This window comes from Monodon monoceros, unplaced genomic scaffold (genome assembly GCF_005190385.1).
Source record: "Monodon monoceros isolate NGI ecotype Baffin Bay Population unplaced genomic scaffold, NGI_Narwhal_1 Super_Scaffold_14, whole genome shotgun sequence".
Taxonomy (NCBI): Eukaryota; Metazoa; Chordata; class Mammalia; order Artiodactyla; family Monodontidae; genus Monodon; species Monodon monoceros.
This window is the reverse complement of record NW_021703770.1, coordinates 10524296-10546930: the sequence shown is the minus strand read 5'-3', so window position 1 is coordinate 10546930 and position 22635 is coordinate 10524296. Positions and strand designations below refer to the sequence as shown.

The following is a 22635-nucleotide window of genomic DNA, read 5'->3' as shown; positions in this document are numbered from 1 at the left end:
TTTACATATCGATTGTTTATTTCTGTGATTTTTCGTTTAATATTTCTGGGTCAAGGTTAGCCATGGATAACTGAAACCGAAGAAAGTAAAACCACAGATAAAGGGAACAACTGTACCTCCAGAGAGGGGGATGCTTTTACACATACTTGCAGATGAACTCCAAGAATCCACTTGCCTGGCTCGAGTATAACAAGGGTTACAATGTTGCATCTCAGGGCAGGAAAGAGTAGGACAATGAAAGAACCGGAATTTTTTTTCCCTGAGTTGTATTTCCAGCGATCATAAAAATGAATTCCTGCTTTTGGGCATGGCACTGGGAGTTGGCCAGTAAGGGTTGAAATACTCACTCTCAACTCACAAGTATAAACTTTGGGAAGTCACTGACCTGCCATGAATCTCAGTTTACACAACTTTAAGGTAAATTTAATATCCCCCTCCATATAGAGGTATTGTGAGAATGCAGTTTGCAAACATACATCTAGCGTGGGTCCAAAGTACTTATAAAAAATTATGGAAATTTGGAATTAGTTCTTTTCCTCAGGTCCTGGATGTTTTAATTGGTTTTTGTTCTCCATAAGATTTTACTACAGTGACTAATTTTCTTTTGTCTGCTAGATTCCTCTCCAGTGGCTTGTGACACTGCTTCAGGAAGACTTTCCCAACACCTGAAGAATTTCTATGTTCCTTTTCCCAGTCTGGGATGTCTACTTACCATATTGCCAGCTTCTGGACCTGTTGTGTCTGGGATGCAGGCTGAACCAAAGGCAGGTATCCTTCAAGGCATCCAGATATAAAAATAAGTACGTCATTGAGATTAAGAGGAAGTTCACATTTTGGGGCTCCCCAAAGTAACTTTATCCCAAGATATAAATGGCATTCTAAAATGTATGAAAACAGACTTGATAGAAAACAAAACTAAAGCTAGAACTTAGTTGGAAAGAGGTTTATTTTTCAAATATATAAACTAAACCATTGTACATCTATTACAAAAGCACTAGGAATCTATAGCAAAAAATGAGTCAAATTCTAAAATATCACAAGTTTCTTTTCAAAATGTGTTGGTGCACTTTCATCGTCATTGGGTTTCAATTTAATGTCTTCTGCTCTTGAAATTAACACCTCGTCTCTTTTTCTTATCCACAGCTACACCCACCCTGTGCTCTGGGTTGCTCAGAAATTCCAAGAAATTCCAAGTTTCCTGCTGCCTCACTGGCTGGAACAGAATGGAATGTGCACCACTGCTGATAATAACAGGAGAGGCCCCAAACCACAGAGGCAGGCAGCCCCGGGGTAAATCCTTGCTCCACCACTTCACGCTGAAAGATATTGTACAAGTTACGTAGCTTTCGCCATAGGTCAGATTTCCTGGGAAAGAGAGTCTAGGTCTCTGAGGGTTGCGTGGAGGAGGCTAACTGGGGAGTGAGCTCAGAAACAACGGCAACATGGGGAGGGATGCTAGACTGGGCAGAGGGAGAAGCTGTACCATGATGCAGTTTCAATGGAGATGTCCAGCAATCCCACAGGGAGCTGGGATGGCCCTTCAGAGTTGTCCCAGCTGAGGACAAATGGTTAGGCTTTTGTACTTCCATGTTGGCCAGTCATAGATGCAGGCTGCCTTCTGAGAAATGGTCTGGGATGAAAGCTCTCTTTGACTGAGTCTTGGAGCGGCAGCTAGAGGTCCTGGTAGTAGGCGGAATGAGTGCCTACATCCTGAGGTGTATCTGGGCAGCCCACCGTACCTGTGCCTACGTGTTCAATATATCAGAGATCAAGGAAGTCTCCTTGGCCACTCTACCTGAAATTGCAACCCCTTAATCTCATATCCCCTGTACCCCATCTTACTTTTATCCATCGTATTTATCATGAACTGACATACATTTTTTTAAAGATTTTTTTGATTGGACCATTTTTAAAGTCTTTATTGAATTTATTACAATATTGCTTCTGTTTTATGTTTTGGTTTTTTTGGTCACGAGGCATGTGGGATCTTAGCTCCCCGGCCAGGGATCAAACCCGAACTCCCTGCATTGGAAGGTGAAGTCTTAACCACTGGACTGCCAGGTAAGCCCTGAACTGACATCCTGTATGAGAATTCATCTATTGTCTTTCTGGAAATGCTCTAGAACACACTCCAAGCTACTTGAGGGCAGGGATTTTGTTTTACTCATGACTATATGCCCAGTTCCTAAAACAGGGATTGGCACAGATTGAACACTCAATAGATAAGTGTTAATTGAGTGGAATAAATGAATGAATACATATAACATATACTGAGCATTCATCGGAAACACTCAGGTTCTAAGCACTTGCAGTAACTAATACAATCTTCACGACAGCTCCACGGAGGCGCACGATCATCAACACAATTCTGTGGATGAAAGCACTGCGGCACGGAACTTTTTTTTTTTTTTTGCGGTACGCGGGCCTCTCACTGCTGTGGCCTCTCCCGTTGCGGAGCACAGGCTCCGGACGCGCAGGCTCAGCGGCCATGGCTCACGGGCCCAGCCTCTCTGCGGCACGTGGGATCCTCCCGGACCGGGGCACGAACCCGCGTCCCCTGCATCGGCAGGCGGACTCTCAACCACTGCGCCACCAGGGAAGCCCCACAGAATGTTTAATTATCTTGCCAAGGTCTTTCAGCTTAGAAGTGCTGTATTCAGGATCACAACCAGGCAACGGGATTTATACCATTGCCTGGTATGGATACAGCTGGTCCTCCATCCGAGTGAGTTGGCCCTACCCTTCCTCCTCTCCCCTTTCTGCTGTCTCGTAGAATACATGTCCAGTAATCACATCATCGCATGCTCCAGATATTTTGTTTTATCGCTTCAGACCAAAAGGCGAGAGCTCAGCTGAGTTCCAACTTCTGCCCTTTCTTCCCACTTTCTCAATATTATTACCTTAGAACCTGATCAACTCGCACATCTTTTTTTTTTTTTTTTTCTAACACTGCCATTGACAGATGCAGACGCAGAGGCTATTATGGTTTATGGTGCTCTTCTGCGTGCATTATCTCATTTGATTAGCCCAGTAGCCTTGGGATATGGGCCATACAAGGATGGCCACCTGCAGTTTATAGATGAGGAAACAGAGGCTCAGAGAGGTTACATAAAGCTATTTGGAAGCAGAATTTTTAGTTCTAAGTCCCACGTTTGCTCTAATTTGCACTTTCTTTTTCCTTGTTGGGGCCCGGAGGGTAGAAGTTAATCCCAAAGCATTTCTGCCCTCCACATTTATTGAAAGTCACTTGGAACATTGGTGAGTATTTATCATTGGCTTCTTCCTACTTGACAAGTGGGGAAACCGAGGCACAAAGAGGTTACATGATTTCCTCAGGTTTCATACTGATGTCATGGGAGCTGGGATATTAATTTCAAAATTCACGCGCCTGTACCCCTTAGCACGCTCACTGCTTCTAAGTTAACAATTCTGGGGTCTATTTCAAACTTCCATCCACCTTTCCTTGAGTAATGTAATAGGATTCATATTTAACATTTAAAAAAATAATGCTAGTTAAAAATAGAAAAGCCCAGTTCACTTTAAATGCACTCAGGATGCATTACCTCTCTGCCAGCCTGAAAAGATGTCTAAGGAGACAGTGCTGGCAAAATTTACGTATTATAAAGAGCTCCTTTTATCCAGGTACATCGGCAAAATTTCATGGCATCTTTCAGAGGCCCAAGGAGAGCAGGAACATTTATTCTCCTCTTTGAATTTAATCATAAAGACATCAAGGTCGTCTTCCTGAGGCTGAGCTCCAGGCCACAGATTCCAGACTGGAGAAAAGTAACTTGAAAGAGCCTGTTTTACACAGGCCAGTGGAATGCTTTGTTTTTTTGCTTCTGAGCCTCCTAAGTGGACGCAGATACACAGAAATAAATATTTACTTCATGAGAGGGATGGTTAGGAGAATAAATGTTAAAGTTCTGTCCTTACAGTGGAGAAACTCAACTGAGAAACTCAATTCAGTTCGTGGACTCTCAGAGCTCCTTATGGCCCCGGTTTGAGAACCATCATTCCAATTAAAGTGATGGTAGCTGTGGCAGTTTTAAGACCTGTCTACATCTTCTTTCACATGCCATCAAGAGGTGAAGTCTAGTTCTCCCTCTGGCTTGAAATGGGGCAGGAATTTATGGCCACCTTGACAAATAAAATGTGAGAGAAGCGACCTTAAGTCATTTATAAAACTAGGCTAGAAACAGTGATGCAGCTTCAATCTGGCTGTCTCTTAGGACATGGCTTTTGGATGGCTACCCTGGCCATGCTGGAGAGACCACGTGGAGAGAGAGGTGCCTGAGGACCCTACTCGATGCCACATAGAACAGAGATGAGCCTTCTCTGTTGAGTTTGGTCCAAATTGCATATTCATGAACTATGTAAATTGTTACCGTTTTATTTACACATTGCATTTAGAGCAGTTTGTTGCAGAATAACAGATAATCTTAACAATAGCCCATGCCATAGATGACCTGCTGGAATGCGAGTCATAGTTCATAGAATTGAACAGGTATGAATCCAGCACCTTGCGTCTGGATTTAAATAACCATTTATACAATGCATTGAACACAAGAGTCACTTCACAGGTTTGTTGAATGAACTGATGGGCGAATGAGTAAAGAATCTTGGGGGAGATCTCTCTCAGTAGAATAACACTTGGGGTTATAACTGACCACATTTCTAATTGAAGCCATAGGTTGAGGTTGTTAAATACCTGTGCAGTCCAAGTTAAAGGAGTAAATGGTTTTCCCATTTCCTGTAATGATTTGATCACAAGGAAGACTATGATAGCTTTGAGGTTGGCAATTTAATAGGAACTGACAAGCGGAAGGAAGGCAAAGATGATGTTGGTGCTTGAAAACCTATTTTGGGAAAAGGTGAGAGATATTTATTAAGCCTGAAGAAAAGAAGGGGAGACAGAAAAGTTGTCTTAAATCCTTGAAGGAGGTGACAGATTTCTTTTCTGTTATCCAAAAGCTGCATTAGAACAAACAGGCCAATGCTATAAAATAACAGTTGACCAGCTTTTTCAGTAAAGGGACTGATAGTAAATGCTTTAGGCTTTAAAGCCCTGTGGTCTCTGCTACAACTATTCAACCTGCCTTTGTAGCACAAAAGCAGACACGGTCAGTATGTAAACGAATGAGTATAGCTGTGTTCCAATAAAACTTTATTCACAAAAACAAGCTGTGGGCCAGGTTTGGCCCTTGCCTGTAGTCTGTCAATCCTTGCTATAAAGAAATGGTCTTTTTTTCTACATAAGCCCAAGATTCCTAATACATAGAGCCATCAAACTTCAGAATTGTCTTGGAGGAGAGTGACATTTCCTTAGTATGTTTAAAATAGGCTGGATGTACAGATTGGACAAAAATATTCTTTTCTCTTTATATATATATATATATATATATATATATATATATATATGGCATACATTATACAATAAAATATATATAAAATAAATATACATAAAAATAAATATATATAAAAGTAAAATATATATAAAAAATCAAACAAAAGCCCTTTGCCATATATATATGAATATATATAAGGAACTATATATAGCGAGAATATAAAGAGCTCTTACAACTCAACAATAATAATAATAATAATAATAAAGTACCTGCCCTTTTCTCTCCATGGGTAGAAGTTTTGAACCGACACTTCACAAAAGATATAATGATGGCAAATAAATATCAGAAAAGATACACTACCTAATTTGTCATCAGAGAAATGCAAACTTAAACCATAATAAGTTACCAATGTACTTATTAAAGTGGCTGGAATTAAAAAGACTGACAATATCAAGTATCAGTGAGGATGTGAGCAACTGGAGTTATTGCGCATTGCTGGTGAAAGCATGAAATACTATCATCACTCTGAAGGGGTCTTTGACAATTTCTTATAAAGGTCAACACTCACATATCATCAATCAGCCATCCTATTCCTAGATATTTATCCAAGAGAAATTAAAACGTGTGTCCACAAAAAGACTTGTACACAAATGTTCAGAGCGGCTTTATTCATTATAGCCCCCAAATGGAACAACAGTCCAACTGCCTGTTAACAAGTGAATGGATAAAGAAATGGTAATATACCCGTGCAATGGTAAATATTACGATAAAAAAGAATAAACTATTGATATTCTCGACAACATGAAAGAATCTCAACATACGTTGAGGAGAGGAATTCAGACACAAAATACGTATACCAGTATTCCATTTACATAAAAGTCTAGAACAGGAAACAATAATTTATAATGACATTCCAGATTAATGGAAAGCAGACTAGTGGTTGCCTGGGACTGGGGCTGGGACAGGTGGACTTTAAACGGTTAGAAAGGAACTTTCTAGTGTCATGGACATGTTTTATATCGTGATAGTAATGGTGGTTGCATGAATGTGTAAATTTGCTAAAACTCACCAAACTGTACCATGTACTTAACAGGGGTACATTTTATTGCATGCATATTTTTCCCCAATAAAGTTGATTTTCAAAAAGTAGGGCAAATGACCATCTTTTGGGTATCCAGTAATAATAATAATGATATTAATAGCTAATATTTATTGCATGCTTTCATTGTCCCACATGTTGTACCATGTTCTTTGATTATCTGTGTTAATTTAATTCTAGAGCTATCTTTTGAAGTAGTAGTAGTGTTATCTCCATATTACAGATGGAAAACCCAAGACTTAGAGAGATTTAATGATTTTCTCAAGGGCATGCACTAGTTCTTTGCAGAGGTGGGGTTTTAAACCAGATCTTTCAGATCCTCAAACTTCCAGGGTAAGAATTAGGTATTACAAGGCAGGAATCCTCTTCTCTTTGCTCTGCCACTGACTTGTTAGAGCCTTTGGGCAACTCACTCTCCGATCTCAGCTTCCTTATGTGCAAAATGAAATAATGGGCATTTAGTTACTGTTCAAGCTTTCATAAGTGTTTAATTTACAAATCTGATAATAAACGTACCATTTCCACAGCCTCATTGGCAAAGAAGTGAACTGTGTTAGTCAGATTTACTGTAGCAACAAATAACCCCCAATATCAGTGGCCTCTCACTACTAGATTTATTTCTTGCTTATGGGTCTGCTGGTCAGGTTCGGTCAGTGGACTGGGTCTTGTCTGCACTTCAGGTTCAGAAGTACTCTACGTGGCTCTCACTCCTGGACCCAGGCTGAAGCAGCAGCAGACACTTGGACATCCACTTCTCACGGAGAATACAGGAGTGGGAGAGATAGATTAGAAATGCACAAAGCTTGAAACTGACCTCCTATCATTTCCCACCTGCAGCCCACTGGCCAAAGCAAGTCACATGGCCAAGCCCAGTCATGGAGGCTGGGAATTATGCCCTGTCCATGGTGTTGGAGCAAGGAGAGTGAATATCTCTTGACCAATAATGCAATCTCCCAATGAATGCAACCTCAAAGACTTAAGAAGAGTCAAAGAGTCTTCTTTTTCACTTACTCAGAGTCTTATTCACGAATCTCCAGTTTCCTTACCTTCTCATCCCCTCCCTGGGCTCACTGGCTGTTAAGTGTAGACTTAATGCCTCTTTTAGACTCAGAAGTCAAACTGCAGGTCCTTTGAGGGCTTAAGATATTGGTTTTCAGCATTACTGATCATTCATGCAATTTACTGAGTTAAATATCATTTTTAATAACATTGATCTGTAGTATTAGTAATCTTTTGTGATCTTGATGGAATTAGGAAAACATTTACAAGTGGGGATTTATTTTCTGATGAATGGGGGTAGGTCCTATGATATATCTTGCTCCCATACCAGCTGTAATATTCTCTCTGACCTCATTGGTTCATGAATGTCAAACAGGCAAAATGAGGAGGCGTGCACTGAATAAACTACCCCTCATTACTGACCCTTCAGCTTTCTTCTTTTAGGAGGAATTCACCGGCTGGAGGTGACTGATTCCTGCCTTGCAAGCCAGTTATATTGTCTATTGTATTAGTTGAGTCAGGCTTCAGCCATTGTAGCCTGAAGGCACCCATAGAAAATATGTAACTGAACAAATGTGGCTGTGTTCCAATAACAATTTGCTTACAAAAACAGGTGGTTGGCCAGATGTGGCCCATGGGCTGTAGTTTACAGATCTCTGCTCTAAATGGCAGCTCCTCGATAAAAACTGATATTGTTCTGATCGAGACTGATGTTACAACAGAGGGTGATGGGTTTCCAACAAATTCCTCTTTTCTGGAAACTTGATGGTATGCTTTTCTTGGAAAAGCAAGTCTTTCATTTCGTCATTCAACCCCTTACTGTGTGTGTGTGTGTATTTTAAAATGTTTAAACAATTATTTTCCAGCTGTACTGAGATAAAGTTGAGATATAACATTGCATAATTTTAAGGTATAATGGTTTGATATATGTGTACATTACAAAATGATTACCACAATAAGTAAGTTAATACATTTTTTGAACAAAGAGTCGTTGGGTAGGGTAACTCTTAAAGAATAAGGATGCTTTTCATGAGTGGAATGAAGGAGAGAGAAGAAGTTATCTCCCATTATGTAGCATCATCCTCACTGTCACTGACTGGAAAATCTGTGAACTGAGATGTAATATGGTATGCCTACATTTTCACAGAAAAATCACTAGAGCTAGAACTGGAGCCCAGATAGCTTTTCTTTTCTTCAAAGTTTTCTCTACTCACCCATGGTTTCTCAAATACAAATTATCATTGGAGAACCAGATCAAGATTTTTGACTCAGTTGGATACCATCTGTATTACTGTTCATTTTATATTTTCTTTAGAGTAACTTTTTAAAAACCTAAATAGAAATATGACAGAAGAAAAGTCGCTCTTTCTACATTAAGTGGAAAGCAGGTATCAATACTTATCAATAATTATTTAAAATACACTTCTAAACTTTACAGCAGAACAATAACATTCATCTAGTAACATTCACAAAGGAGCATCTCCTGAGTGTGGTCACACTTGAGGAAGCTGAGCAGGACGTCCTGCAGACCTCACCTGTCAGAGGCAGGCTTTGCATAGAGGCTGCGGGTTCCATGATTCACCATGCTCCATCTCAGGTTAACTTAACAAAATTACGGTCTCCAAAAAGCAAATGTAAATCACATACAAATGAACCAAGCCTTGACCCTTACAAAAAACCAACAAAATGACCAACAAAAACACAACCCTTATGAAACTTCTGCCCTCATTTTCTTCTCTCAATAAACATAAATGGCACAAAAAGCAGCCTTGAGGAAAGAAAAGGATCAATGAATCTTTTATTCCCATCTCTGGCATCTGCAGCATTTTTTGATCACCTGCAAGACTGAAAGCCCCTATAGTGAGTGACAAGACCTTGCCCTTGGGGATCATATTTGAGGCCGAATTTGGGGTTATAAACCAACTGGACTCATGATGATTTGCATACAACGATCTTCACTAAGCAGTGGGTGACCAGCTTGCTGCCAAACCTCACCCAGTTATAAGGGCAACTCTGCAGGTGGACAGCCTTTTTAAGAATATTTTTCTTTTATTGAAGTATAGTTGCTATACAGTATTATATGTTACAGGTGTACAATACAGTGATTCACAATTTTGAAAGGTTATACACCATTTATAGTCACTATAAAATATTGACTATATTCTCCGTGTTGTAGCTTATTTTGTACATAATAGTTTGTACCTCTTAATTCCCTACCCCTATCTTGCCCCTCGCCCCTTCCCTCTCCCCACTGGTAACCACTAGTTTCTTCTCTATATCTGTGAGTCTGCTTCTTTTTTCTTATATTCACTAGTTTGTTGTATTATTTAGCTTCCACGTATAAGTGATATCATACAGCATTTGTCTTTCTCTGATTTATTTCACTTAGCATAATACTCTCCAAGTCCATCCAAGTTGCAAATGGCAAATTTTCATTCTTTTTATGGTTGAATAGCATTCCACTGTATATATACACTACATCTTTATCCGTTCCTCTGTTGATGGACGCTTCGATTGCTTCCGTATCTTGGCAATTGTAAATAATGCTGCTATGAATATTGGGGTGCATGTATCTTTTCAATTAGTGTTTTTGTTTTTTTCAGATACATACCCAGGAGTGGAATTGCTGGGTTGTTCTATTTTCAGTTTTTTGAGAAACCTCCATAATGTTTTCCACAGTGGATGCACCAATTTACATTCCCATCAACAGTGCACAAGGGTTCCCTTTTCTCCACTTCCTCGCCAACAATTTGTTATTTGTGTTCTTTTTGATGATAGCCATTCTGACAGGTGTGAGGCGATATCGCGTTGTGGTTTTGATTTGCATTTCTCTGATGATTAGCGATGTTGATCATCTTTTTTGTGTACCTGTAGTGGACAGATTTTTTTAATTCTCATTTCACAGATGAGGGTCAAAGAACTTGAGCTATTTTCCACGGGTCACACATTTAGAAAGAAGAGGGAACAGATGAAATGGTGAGAATGCTGGGGTGAGGGGCATGGTTTTCTTTTGTTTTGGGGGTGGCAGGTGGAGAGGATCTGAGAGGCAGCCTGGAGGTAGTGGCTAAAACCCAGCCTACTCTTGTGTCTGTCATTGAAAATTGGGAGGGCGTGTTTCTCAGTTGATGCTGATTTATGTGTAACTAATAGAGTGACGGGGAAAAAAAAGGAAGCCCGGTTTCTAATTTTATCTTCGTGGCACTTTACTAAAAAGCCCCTCAAGGTGGCCGGAAGTTGGAAGCCCTCAAGGCTTGAAGCCCTGGACCAGCATGCAAAGGTGCTGGGCACGGAGTGAGGGCCCCCGGAGATGAGACACCGCACAGCTTCCCATCTGGGTATCTGGCTCTCAGTAGCTATTAGGGTGTCTTCTCTCTGACTCCTCATTTGCATAATGTCATACCCATATGGTGTTATTTTATTTACCTCTTGAAGGGGGATGACTACTTTAGAGAGAGAGGAAGCCAGAAGACTTGACCTGAAGGCTTCCTCTGTCCCTCTCGCCCTGCTACCCTCAATCGTTTACTCTCGTCTTTGCCTCTCTTTCTCTGGCCATCTTGACTTTTGTAAATGAGGACCTTGCTTGAGTGATAGGATCCATTTCTTCCAGTGAATGGTTGCCAGGGGCGCTTGTCTTGTTGAAGGGTTTATCCTGGCAACATTTACAGCCGGTGGTGAATTTAAGCGCGACCTACTCCCATTTCTTCACGATGGAGGAACCTTTGAAAGTTTAAGAAGTCTACCGTGGCTGATTCTGCTCAGATAGATCAAGGGCTTGACTTACGTTCTGCTTTGCTATTTTTCTGGGATTTCTGAAAACAGACTTCTTCAATTTTGCCATGTTAGGTGTGAATTTTGCAGTTTACACATAGTTCCTTAGAGCTCTTCAAGACAGAGTTTGCATCCTGTGTTGGGGGTAAGAGAGCAAATGTTTCAACCTTCCTTTGTTCTTGAAATAATTCTGGGTGATTCACTTATTCATTTATTTGTTCTTGGCTTGCTAGCCTATGGTGGTCAAATGCCTGAGAAGTATTAAAAAACAACCCCAAAATAAAACAAATAAAAAAGACCTTTAGAGATACAGCTAAAGGAGGATTCATTGCTCTTTTAAATACTTTAATTCCGTGTTTATCTATTAAACAAGCACTTATCTTAGGTGCATGACTTGCCGGGCACTGAGCTAGATGCCCAGAATCCAGAGTTGGAGATCTGTTGTCTGCTTTGAATCTGATCAGAGTTAGATAATTTCAAAATTTAGAGTATACAGCTACACAAGAGCTACAGAAAAGGGCCCAGGGAAGACAGAGCTTTTGGAAATTTGTGAATTCCACACATACTTCATGCAAGATTTCATTTGCATGTGTATTTTTCTGGGGAGGGGGTTAATAACTTTCATGGGATTAAAGTATTCATGAACAAAAATGTTTTAGAAACATGGCTTCTGCAATTGCAGCAAAAATTTTAGATGACCTACCCCTGGTGTTCTATAAACAAGATCTCTCCTTGCTCAGTCCTGGTGGGTTATCTGCATTTGGGACTTGGTCTACCGGCCTTTAAGTCTATCTTCTGAGAGTAGACTTCAGAAGATACTGACTCAATGTCTTTGTCATATCTGTCCTCCAGTGCAGGACCTTGTATCCATGACATTTTTACATTTTCTGTTGTGCTTAGCTCATGTCTTATAGCAAATAGGAGAAATAAAAACTGCATTGATAACGGCATTGATCAATTATGTTCCAAGCTTGTCATCGAATTCTCTCTTTCGACACTTGCATGTCCCTGATTCTGCTCCATCTCTGGCCTCTGTGAAATATCCTGCCTCTCCCAAGGCAGAGTGAGAATAAAGAACATTCCTCAATTGGAGTGTGTGCACACACATGCTTACTTGCACCCCTAATGCTTTGTTCTTTGACTATCATGTGGAGAGAGGTGTTTGGGCACCATATTAATAATAGCTCTTAGTATGTATGTGGCACATTCCATTTTCAGAGGCATTTATAAACATTGAAAGATGAAAGCGTGCACCACCCATCTTGGGAAAAAGGGAATGTTAATCACCACCACGTCTGTTCTTTGGAGAGGGTCACAGAATCTGAGAGCTGGAAGGGATGTCAGAGGTCACGTTTCAACCTCTGGTCCCTAGAGGAATTCTTTCCTTTGGAGCCCACCAAAGTTGGGGTAGTCCTCAGAATTTCTTCTTGAGTTCAAGCCAGTTCTGCCCTTCTGCAACTTTTCAATTATCTATCTACCTGTTTATCTATCATCTATCTGTCTATCATCTATCTATCTCTATCTTTCAACCTATCACCTATTCCCTATCTCACTTCCTCCCTTTTCTTTTTTTCTCCCTCTCTCTCTTTCTCTCCCTTCCTCCCTTCCTCTCTCTCTCCTTTCTTTCTTATTTCCTTCCTTCCTTCCTCCATTCCTTCCTTCCTCCCCTCCTTTCTCCCTTCCCTCCTTCCTCTTCCTTCCTTTCTTTTTGCAGAGCCCTGCCAAGATTGCAAATGCTTGAACAAAATTATGCTCTTTTAAGACATAAATTTGGGGTGCTTGGTTATGTATCAAAAGATAACTGTAATGCCTGGGCAGACTGGGATATAAGATCACCCTACTTGCAGTGACATTTCGGGCAGTATAGTGTCTTGCTACCCTCATGTTGGACCCAGACTTGATTCTGCTTTCCTTGTTGCAGTTCTCTGATATAAAGGCACTGAGGATTTCAGTTCCATGCCTCTGCTTCTCTCACTTAGTGTAGCATCTTCAGATGTTACCCTTGTAACTGCTACTCTGCCTGAGACAAATGTATTCTACCCCTTAACAGACAGATATAGAGAACTTTAACTAGGTTGTTTTTCCTCTTTTTTTGTATAAGAGTCAAAATAAAGGGGACATTTATGTAGTGCCTGATATTTCTCAAGTACAGTGTAAGTACTTTTCATGCACTAAGTTTTCACCAAAACATTATGAGGTAGATGATATTGGTTATCTCATTTATAGATCAGGAAGCTCAGAGAGATTAAGTAACCATCTAAAGCTGCACAGCCAAGAAACAGGAGAACTAAGATTTGAACCCAGTTCTGTCTAGATCTATTAATCAATTAATGCAATTAATATCATGCTATTAATATCATGGTATTTGTATGGCACACAAAAGGCATTTAACAATTATGATGCATTCCTTTCCACCCTTTTGCTACAAGCAGCCCTTCCATTATTTTTTCCATCAGCAATTGTCTATCTATTTTAAAAGAGTTTATCTACAACATAACTATATTTATAAAATAGTTATTAATTTATTTTCCAGTGTCTTTTTACCTAAAGCTATCCATATTTTAAGAACAGTAAAAACCTAATCATAGGTATTTTATTAGGATTTGGAAAATGCCACACATTATTTTATTAGCTCTTCAATAACCCAGGGAAGTTGATCTTATTGTCCCCATTTTATAAAAGAGAAAACAGAGTCTTTAAAGAGTTGAGTTCCCCAAGATCACACAACTAGTAAGGTGCAGAGCTGGGATTTCCACTCTCTCTCATTCTAACAACTCCGTTCCTTTGAGTTGGCTCCTTATTTCTGAGCTTTGCAGTTGCTGCCAAAAAGCACAAAGAATTAAAAAAATTTAATCTCTGCAACTATATCATGGATAGTTGTATTATTATTATTATTATTTTTATTTTTTTTTTTTGCGGTACGCGGGCCTCTCATGTTGCGGCCTCTCCCATTGCGGAGCACAGGCTCCGGACGTGCAGGCTCAGTGGCCATGGCTCATGGGCCCAGCCGCTCCGCGGCATGTGGGATCTTCCCGGACCGGGGGACGAACCCGTGTCCCCTGCATCGGCAGGCGGACTCTCAAGCACTGTGCCACCAGGGAAGCCCGATAGTTGTATTATTTGCAAGGACTTCATTGATAACCAGTGAGTTTGCACTAAGATTATCTATAGGAGAGATATTAGCAGCATCATTGCCAAACTTTGCATTCGGATTTAATACAATTTTTGTGTAAATAATAGAGGTTTAATAATAACAACAATAGCATAATAATGTAACAGTAATGACAACAGCTGCTATCTATGGAGACCTACCATGTGCCCAGTTCTGTGCTAAGCACTCCATTCCATTTTCTCTTTCAAATCCTCCACCCACAATATTTAATCTCTCTTTTACAGGAAGCTCAGCATCTAAGAAGTTAAGTAAGATGTACAAGGTAGTGCTAATGTGGACCTTGGGATCTGGGTCCAGGTCTATCTGGCCCTAAAGCCTGAGCACTTAATCAGTGCAATAGACTAGAAAACATAATCCACTTTGAAATAAGCATACAGGACTTCCTTGAGAACAAATACCTTATGCCTTGAGACAAATGAGGACCATCTTATGCAGTTGTCTGATTCTGTTTCTAAATCATCATGCCCTTGGTAGCACAGGAGTAGGGGTGAAGGTGGGGATGGTTGGCATTTCCGAGATCCAGAATTGTAGCCATGGCCATTTTGAATGATCCTTTCTGAATCTTGGTTCTGAGAAGCAGTGGTAAGAGCTGATGCTCACCTTTTCCACTGGACGTGAAGCTTCTTGAGTACAAGATCCTTGAAGTTATTCCACAGACCTTGGGTACAGTGTATGGCACATAATAGGGGCTCAATAAATGTCTAGAGTTGCTGTGGAGTTACGGGAGCAAAAATAAGAGATGCCATTCTTTGCCTGGAATGTGTAGAGGGAGAGAATGCAAACATGCTAGACTTAAAAAGTCTTTTTCTGTAGATTATGTTTTCTGGTCTATTGCACTGATTAAGTGCTCAGGTTTTAGGGCCAGATAGACCTGGACCCAGATCCTAAGGTCCACATTAGCACTACCTCGTACATCTTACTTAACTTCTCAGATGCTGAGCTTCCTGTAAAAGTGAGATTAAATATTGTGGGTGGAGGATTTGAAGGAGAAAATGGAATGGAGTGCTTAGCACAGAAGAAGGAAGAGAGGAATTATGAATGAAGCAGGGATGATATGAAGACAGCACGTGGGCTCCTCCCTCTTCTGACAGTGATGAGCTCTGTGGTTTTAGGTGAGTCTGTTTTCTCTCTCTGAGCCCACATTTCCACAGAGGGTAATATTACCTGCTTACCTTTACAAGAGGACTGTGATGAACCCTGTAAGACACAGCATATGGGAAATATATGGAAAATAATAAAAATATAATGGCAATGGTATCAACCACAACAATGATAAGGAAAGCTTTCTTGTGTTGATTGCCACCCTGGCATTCTTCATACTTTGTCCTCACAAGAACCCTGTGGTCCATTATCTCTAGTTTACAGATGAGGAAACTTTGAGATATTATCATTATTAATTATATAATTATCAAACACATGCAAAAATCCTGACATTCACTCAGTTTTCTGGGAGATGGTAGAGTAAGAGAGTTGGGGATTCAGAGACAGCACTTTGTTGGCCAAAAAGCCAACCTTCCAGTTAAGTCTAATTCAGATTGTGCTGGGTACTTCTGTGCAAAATTAGATTCACAAGGGATTTTTTTCTTTTATCTAAAATCACTTCACTGAGTGTGTGATTGACATACAAAAAGCTACACATGTTTACAACTTGATGAAGTAAAACCATACCACAATCTATGCCATAAACCTACGCATCTCCTCCACACATTTCCTCTACCTTCTTTATTTATTATTTTAAAGGATTCTTGTAAAGTGGAATTATTCTTCTCATCAAACATTCTGTACTACTCTATGATCCAAAGAAATGCCCAGATTCTTCTAGAATGGGCCCACTAGTGATGCCTGGATTGAATTAAAGCAGCTGATTCTCAAGCCAAGTGGCCAGAATTTGGGCAACTCTACTGGCTCATCCTCTGTGCTGTATGGAAGAAACCAAGATAATGACACTTTCCCAAGGCTGGGGCTGGGTGAGTCTTAATTTGTGAGTGTTTGTAAATGGCTTTGAAGATAGCGGAGGTTATTTAAGTGCTGAGTATTATTATTATTTATTGTGGTTTTAAGCACTGTTTCTCCTTCCCATTGTCAGGCTACAAAACAATAAGGGACCTGGTAAAAGAGCCTCTGGAAGTATCCAAATGTCAATAAATTAGGTAATTTTGGCCTGAGTTCTGTGATGGTATCTGCAAACCTAGCATTAGCTTTGCAGCCTTTTTGCGTCGGTTGTTGGTTGCCTAATTTGCCCTTAAACTTGCCAGCAGCAGGTCCTGACATACGTTTGGCACACACAGGTGATACAAGCACTCTTTGGACAGACCTGTGTTGTTGACATCATGCTTTACTGTGTGCTTTTTGAGATGCAAATTAGGTTCTGGAGGAGCCCCTGATCCTTTCATCGTTGATGATTAATGGAAGAGAATTAACATTTGTTGAGCCTTCCTGTGTGCCAGACACTTTTACAAACATGATCTCATTTATTCTCACAACAATCTAGTGAAGTAGGTCTGAATGGTTCCATTTTACAGAGAGGAAACAGAGGCTCACAGGAAGTTAAATAATTGGCCCTTGATCACATAACTAGGAAAGAGGCTTAACTAGAATTGAAATTCAGGACTGTCTGGTTCCAAAGGCCATGCTCTTTTATTATATTAAACTACAGGCAACATATTCTACTTTACTCTTCACCCCAACTGCCCAGTCAAGTTTCCCCAACCCCCTGCTAAAAATCTCTTCAGTGCCTTTCCATAGCTTTCAATGGAATAAAGACCATGCTTCTACAATAGCCCTGCACAATCTCTCTCTGGCTCCCTCTCCAGCTTCATTCAACCCCATGTTTGTTTATTTCAGCTACTTGAACATGATAACACTTCCTACTTCTGCATTTTTGCACAAACTGCATGCAAAATCTTATCTTTCCCTTTTTCTTCAGCTAATGCTTGCTAGGCCTTTACACGTCATTTTCTGGGGATGACTTCTTTGAAAATGCAGACCAATAGTTCTCCAAGTGTGGTTCCTGGTCCAACAGAGAGTAGCATCACCTGGGAGCTTATGAGAAATGCAATTCTCAGGCCTCACCCCATACCTCCTGAATCAGAAACTGGGCAAGTTTGAAAATTAACAGGGTTTTTTCAACCTAGACACTATTGACATTGTGGAGTGTTTAGCAGCATGCTAGCTCTTACCTACTGAAGGTCACTAATACTCTCGTTCCTGTCCTCACCTTCCTCCAAGTTGTGACAACCAAAAATGTCTTCAGACATTGCCTAATGTCCCCTTGGAGGGTAAAACTGTCCCTGGTTGAAAAAAATCACTGCTTTAGGCTGAGGTATGTCTCCCTGTGAGACACTCCTATAGCATTCTGGACAGTTGAGGTTAATTAGTTAGTAACTTATTGGAATAATTTGTTTAAAGCATGTCTCCACTGTCATAATCCAGCAGCTAATGCGCTACCGAACACCCAAGTTGGTTCTCAGGAAGTACCATTGTACCAAGTGACACGGTCAACTTGCACCATTACCTCCTCAAGCCCAACCCTATATCTGAATTCTGGGGAGGAGACAGGACTTAAGGCTAAAGTGGGATCACAGGCAAGTGGGATCCTTGAGCTTCTTCACAATTTAAAGGTAAGTCTCCTCCATCAGAACCCTGGGAGCAAAGCGACTCTTTCATGCCCAGTTCAACAGGATCTAAGCACTGCTTTTTAAAAAGCTTAGTGGCAGAGAATATGATTAAATGCAGGAGAAAGAGAAAAGAGTCATTTTAGGATGATGCAGAAGGCCCTGACAAAGATAGGCTCAGTGTCGCTGTCACCGAAAGAGAAACAAAACCTCATTCTGCCCGCAAGAGCAATAAGGAGATTGCTGGCTACGAGACCTGACTCAGCTTGCCTTCTAGTAGCTTGTCTTTTTATCGGTGGTACAGTCACCTGAAAGAGGAGCGGGAGAGGCAGATTCTGGTCCTTTTGCCGCCTTATACTTCCTCAGCCTGAGAAGTCATTTCTAGATCCAGGGTAAAGGAGAGCTGCAGAGTTGAGGAAGAATGGAATTCTTGCTTGTGTTCCTTTCTAAATGGATGCTCAGTGTCATCATCCTGGCTCCATATGAAGTGGTTGTGGACCTGAGACACTTGATTGGCTACATGGACATCCTGTCCCTCCTAGGGCTCACAGTGCTTCTGGGAATGAGGCCCGCCCAGTTTCATAGGAGGTATTGCAGTCGCCTGGCTAATATCAGGCTTCATGTAACCTACATGATTGTTACAATTTGAGAGCTGCAGTCAAGGTATGGGAAGGTACAGACCTAAGAGGTAATTTTTTTTTTAAGCTATACATATAATATATCTTTTCTTTTTTCTCAAAGAAAATGTTCATTTTTTTTGAAGAAATTTTGAAAAGATGAAGGAACGTGGAAAAAAAATAGGATTTTTTTCTATTTCAAAATGTTCATTCCTGTTTCATTTTTTTGTTACCAGACTCTACCAACAATTTTCCTTTCCTGCTTTTTCACTTAACATTATCTTTTAAGCCTGTCTCCAAGTTTTTGTAAAATGACGTCATTTTCAAAGTGACCCTGGCATTCAATTTCCATTCATTCCCAAATATAATGCCATTAAAATGCCCCAAACTTAGAAACAGGAATACAATATTCTAGCCGCTCAGAAAGCACAAACTAAAGTATTCATTTAAAGCTAAAGACTGAGGTCTCAATTTCTTTGACACTAAGAGCTCTAAATATTCAGTAATTACAAGTTTACTGATTCATGACGGGTAATAAGTTGCATAGGACCAAAACTACAGCATAATTTCAAATATCTTCATTATAGTCTATATGCCAAATTGATTGAAACTATCCCATTGTTGGCATTTGCTGTCATAAATAGCTTTGCAACAAACATCTTCTGTTTTTTTTTTTTTTTGCGGTACGCGGGCCTCTCACTGTTGTGGCCTCTCCCGTTGCAGAGCACAGGCTCCGGACGCGCAGGCTCACGGGCCCAGCCGCTCCGCGGCATGTGGGATCTTCCCGGACCGGGGCACGAACCCGTGTCCCCTGCATCGGCAGGCGGACTCTCAACCACTGCGCCACCAGGGAAGCCCAACAAACATCTTATATATGACTTCTTCCCCCGAAATTAAGAGCATTTCCTTTGAAATGAGGTTAGAAATTCAATCATTGGTTTGAAAAATATGAATGCATCTAACCTTGACAAAATTTCCAAAAAAACTACCTTCCAAATTGTATTTCCATGAGTGATGTTTGAGTGCATTTATTTCATTTACTCTAATCAATATCAGTTGATACTGATAGGGAGACTGAGCCTCAGTATTTGCATTTCTTGGATGATGGCTCAGATTGAAGAGGACAAGTTAGTATGACTATTTGGTTTTTCACAGACATGCGTGACACTGGAGCACAACCCGTTCGTCTTTCACTCTGCACCCCTCCAACATCAAGAACATCAGTTTAGCTTCGATTAGAGTTAAGGTGTTTTTCTGCCAGAGACTTTTTTCAAGCTTATAGTCATGAAATCTGTTTTAGAAACTGGTTAAATGAGTGCTTTCCTTCCCATCCCACTCTTGAAATAAATTCAGATTCCCAAAAGAACTGGATCTCTTCTTGCAGGAGTGAAAGATAATTTGTTGGCATGTATATTTTCTTATAGAACCAAATTACTGAGGGGAGTTGTAACCTGGTTTCAAATACTTTTGGGTTTCTTCACTCAGAGCTACTTTTTGTCATTGCAATTAGAGCAGGGGAGACTGATTTTCAAAGCCAAGTGTAGTTGTCCAGTGAACAAATGATGGAGAAAACACCGACACAGAGGGGAACTACTTCTTTCCCTTCCTTTCCTTTTTTCTCTCCCTCCCTTCCTCCCTCCTCACTTCCTTTCTCTCTCTCTCCCTTTTCCTTCCTTCCTTCCTTCCTTCCTTCCTTCCTTCCTTCCTTTCTTTCTTCCTTCCTTCCTTCCTTCCTTTCCCTCAGCTTCTATTTAATCTCAGGTGGACTATATGTAAATAGGAATTCATTAGTATAATGAATACTACAATATCGCTATTAATAACCATGGCTTATTAACTGGTTAGGGTAACCCCCCAATTAACTAGCTTGAATGAAGAATGTACCTTTTGGTAAATTAAAATTTCAAAGTAATTAGGGATATTTCAATGATTTTTTTCTCCTTCAACTCTTGATGCTGAAACTTTTTTTCTTCCTTAAAATACATCTTTGTATTAATTTCTTAGGAGTTTTCCCATCATGGTGATGAAATTTTCTTAGAGAAAAAAAAACCTTATAAGATCTTTATTCTACACAGGGATCTTGTGTAGGACTGAAAATGTAGTTATTAGAGACTAGGTCTCACTTCTGTAGCCTCCAGGGTATACTCTGGAAACTGCAATTTTGTTGTTATTGTGCTGATGTTAACTTATTTTCCTATTGTCATGGAGACTGTCTAGCAATAAGACTCACCTGTTTCCTCTTCTTCCTGGACACACAGCCTACATTTCCCAACTTCCCTTGTATAAGGTGTGGTCATGTGACTGAACTCTAACCAACAGAGTGTGATCAGAAGTGATATGTCTCACTTCCTGGTCCAGCACATAAGGATTTCTCATGGTCCCTTCCATGCTCTTCCCTGTTGACCAGCCTGGTGCAGACACAGATGAGCCATTAACCTGGGGAGCCCCATGTTGAAGATGATGGAGCCTTGAGATGGAGGAACCTGTTTCCTGGAATCAGGAAGAGGACCACGGCTGATCGATGCCACCCATTTTGGCTTTTACATTTGTGAAGATTTCTACTGTCTGGGACAATACACATTCTTGAAATCTGTTTATAATAGCAGATAATAATACTTTAATTAATGTTATCACTTATTAATAAAAGGAAGATCAAAACCTAAATTTCAATTAACTCATGTTTATGATGAGTTGATTTCCAGGGGATTAAAATTTTCTTACAATCACTGCCTAGAGTTGTCTCTCAGATTGTAGAGTCAGTCAGTGCCCATGCAGGGGGAGAGATGGAGGTTCAGTAAGGTGGGATCAAGGGCTTCCAAAGTTCTTATGGCCTTTCCCAAGCCATTCCCCAGCCAGAGAACTAATGCCTGGAATGGAAAGGAATGAATATCACCTCTGTTTTTGACCTTTATCTCTGTCAAAATGTAAACCCTCCATATCACGTTAAGCTCTTATTTATTATTTAAACTGTTGTGTACAAGAAGGGTCTAAAGAACAGACAAAACTAATACTGGCCTCTAGATAACATCCATGAAGTGCATTGAGATCCTGGATAAAATTCAGTGTCTTGTTCCTGAATTAAAAATAAAAAAGTATTCTGAAAAAAGGACTGCCTTTAAGTAGAGAATTGTAAGGTAGGAGGCACAATTCTTCTCCTTCCCATTGACTGCACACTATGTTCTCTGGGTGCATCAGCAGTGCACGTATAAATCATCCCTTTGGCATTTGGGAGCACAATTTTGGAGATCTGAGTCAATAATGTAGTCAGCTACCAATTTCTGTCTTTTAGTGTAGGGGTTTGGTTGGGGTGGGTAGAAGGCAAGGATCCAGGGATTTAGGAAAGAGAAATAGACCTTGCCTTATTTCTTTGAACACAAGAACTCAGCAGAGCAATGAATAACATCCTAAATGCACAATGGAGATTCTTCTGCAACAGATCGTTGCTAAATAGCTCTCTGGGTTTTTTTGTTGTTTTTTTTGTTTGTTTGTTTTGTTCTGTTGTGTCTGGGCTGATGAGGTGCTCTCTGCCCTGGGTGAGTTACTTCTTTCATCTTTGTGGATTGATTCTCCTGTAGCTCCTAAAACATTCATGCCTTTCATAAATATTTTTTGACTGAAGGTTGTATATATTTAACTGGCGCTCATAAATATGCCTTAAAGTTTCTTTTTCTTCAGTGTTCTGATTCTTCTTGATAGTTTTGATTCCCCATCACCCTTCTGAGCTCCTAAGTTAAGGTAAGTTTGCATATATACTCATATATTTCATAGATGTACTTCTTTATCAGAAGGAACCCTGAGCTGGAGTTAGGAGGCCTTGATTCAAATCATTGCCACTAACTACACTTGTGATGGGTCAGGGTAATTCCCCATCTACATGATGAGAGTTGCAGAAGTGTGGGAGACTGTGTTCTCCATGAAATGCCTGCATAGTGCCCAAGAAATGGGGGTCCATTTTCCATAGCATGTGTTCCAGGTACAATATGCTATGATCAAGGGATGTAACCTGTCCCTTATTGCA

At 40.3% G+C, this 22635-nt stretch overlaps 1 long non-coding RNA gene across 4 annotated transcripts; it reads left to right on the top strand.

Annotated features, from left to right (window-relative positions):
- Positions 1–1155: 1155 nt before the first annotated feature.
- On the top strand, positions 1156–22336 carry LOC114895380. Of its 4 annotated transcripts, XR_003793529.1 has the most exons (5): positions 1156–1290; positions 1977–2061; positions 16127–16353; positions 17819–18006; positions 21025–22336. It is a non-coding gene; the product is annotated as an uncharacterized LOC114895380 (long non-coding RNA). The 4 variants fall into 4 exon arrangements; XR_003793528.1 differs by having other exon boundaries at positions 1160–2061; XR_003793531.1 differs by lacking the exons at positions 1156–1290; positions 1977–2061 and adding an exon at positions 10390–10422.
- The last annotated feature ends 299 nt before the right edge of the window (positions 22337–22635 follow it).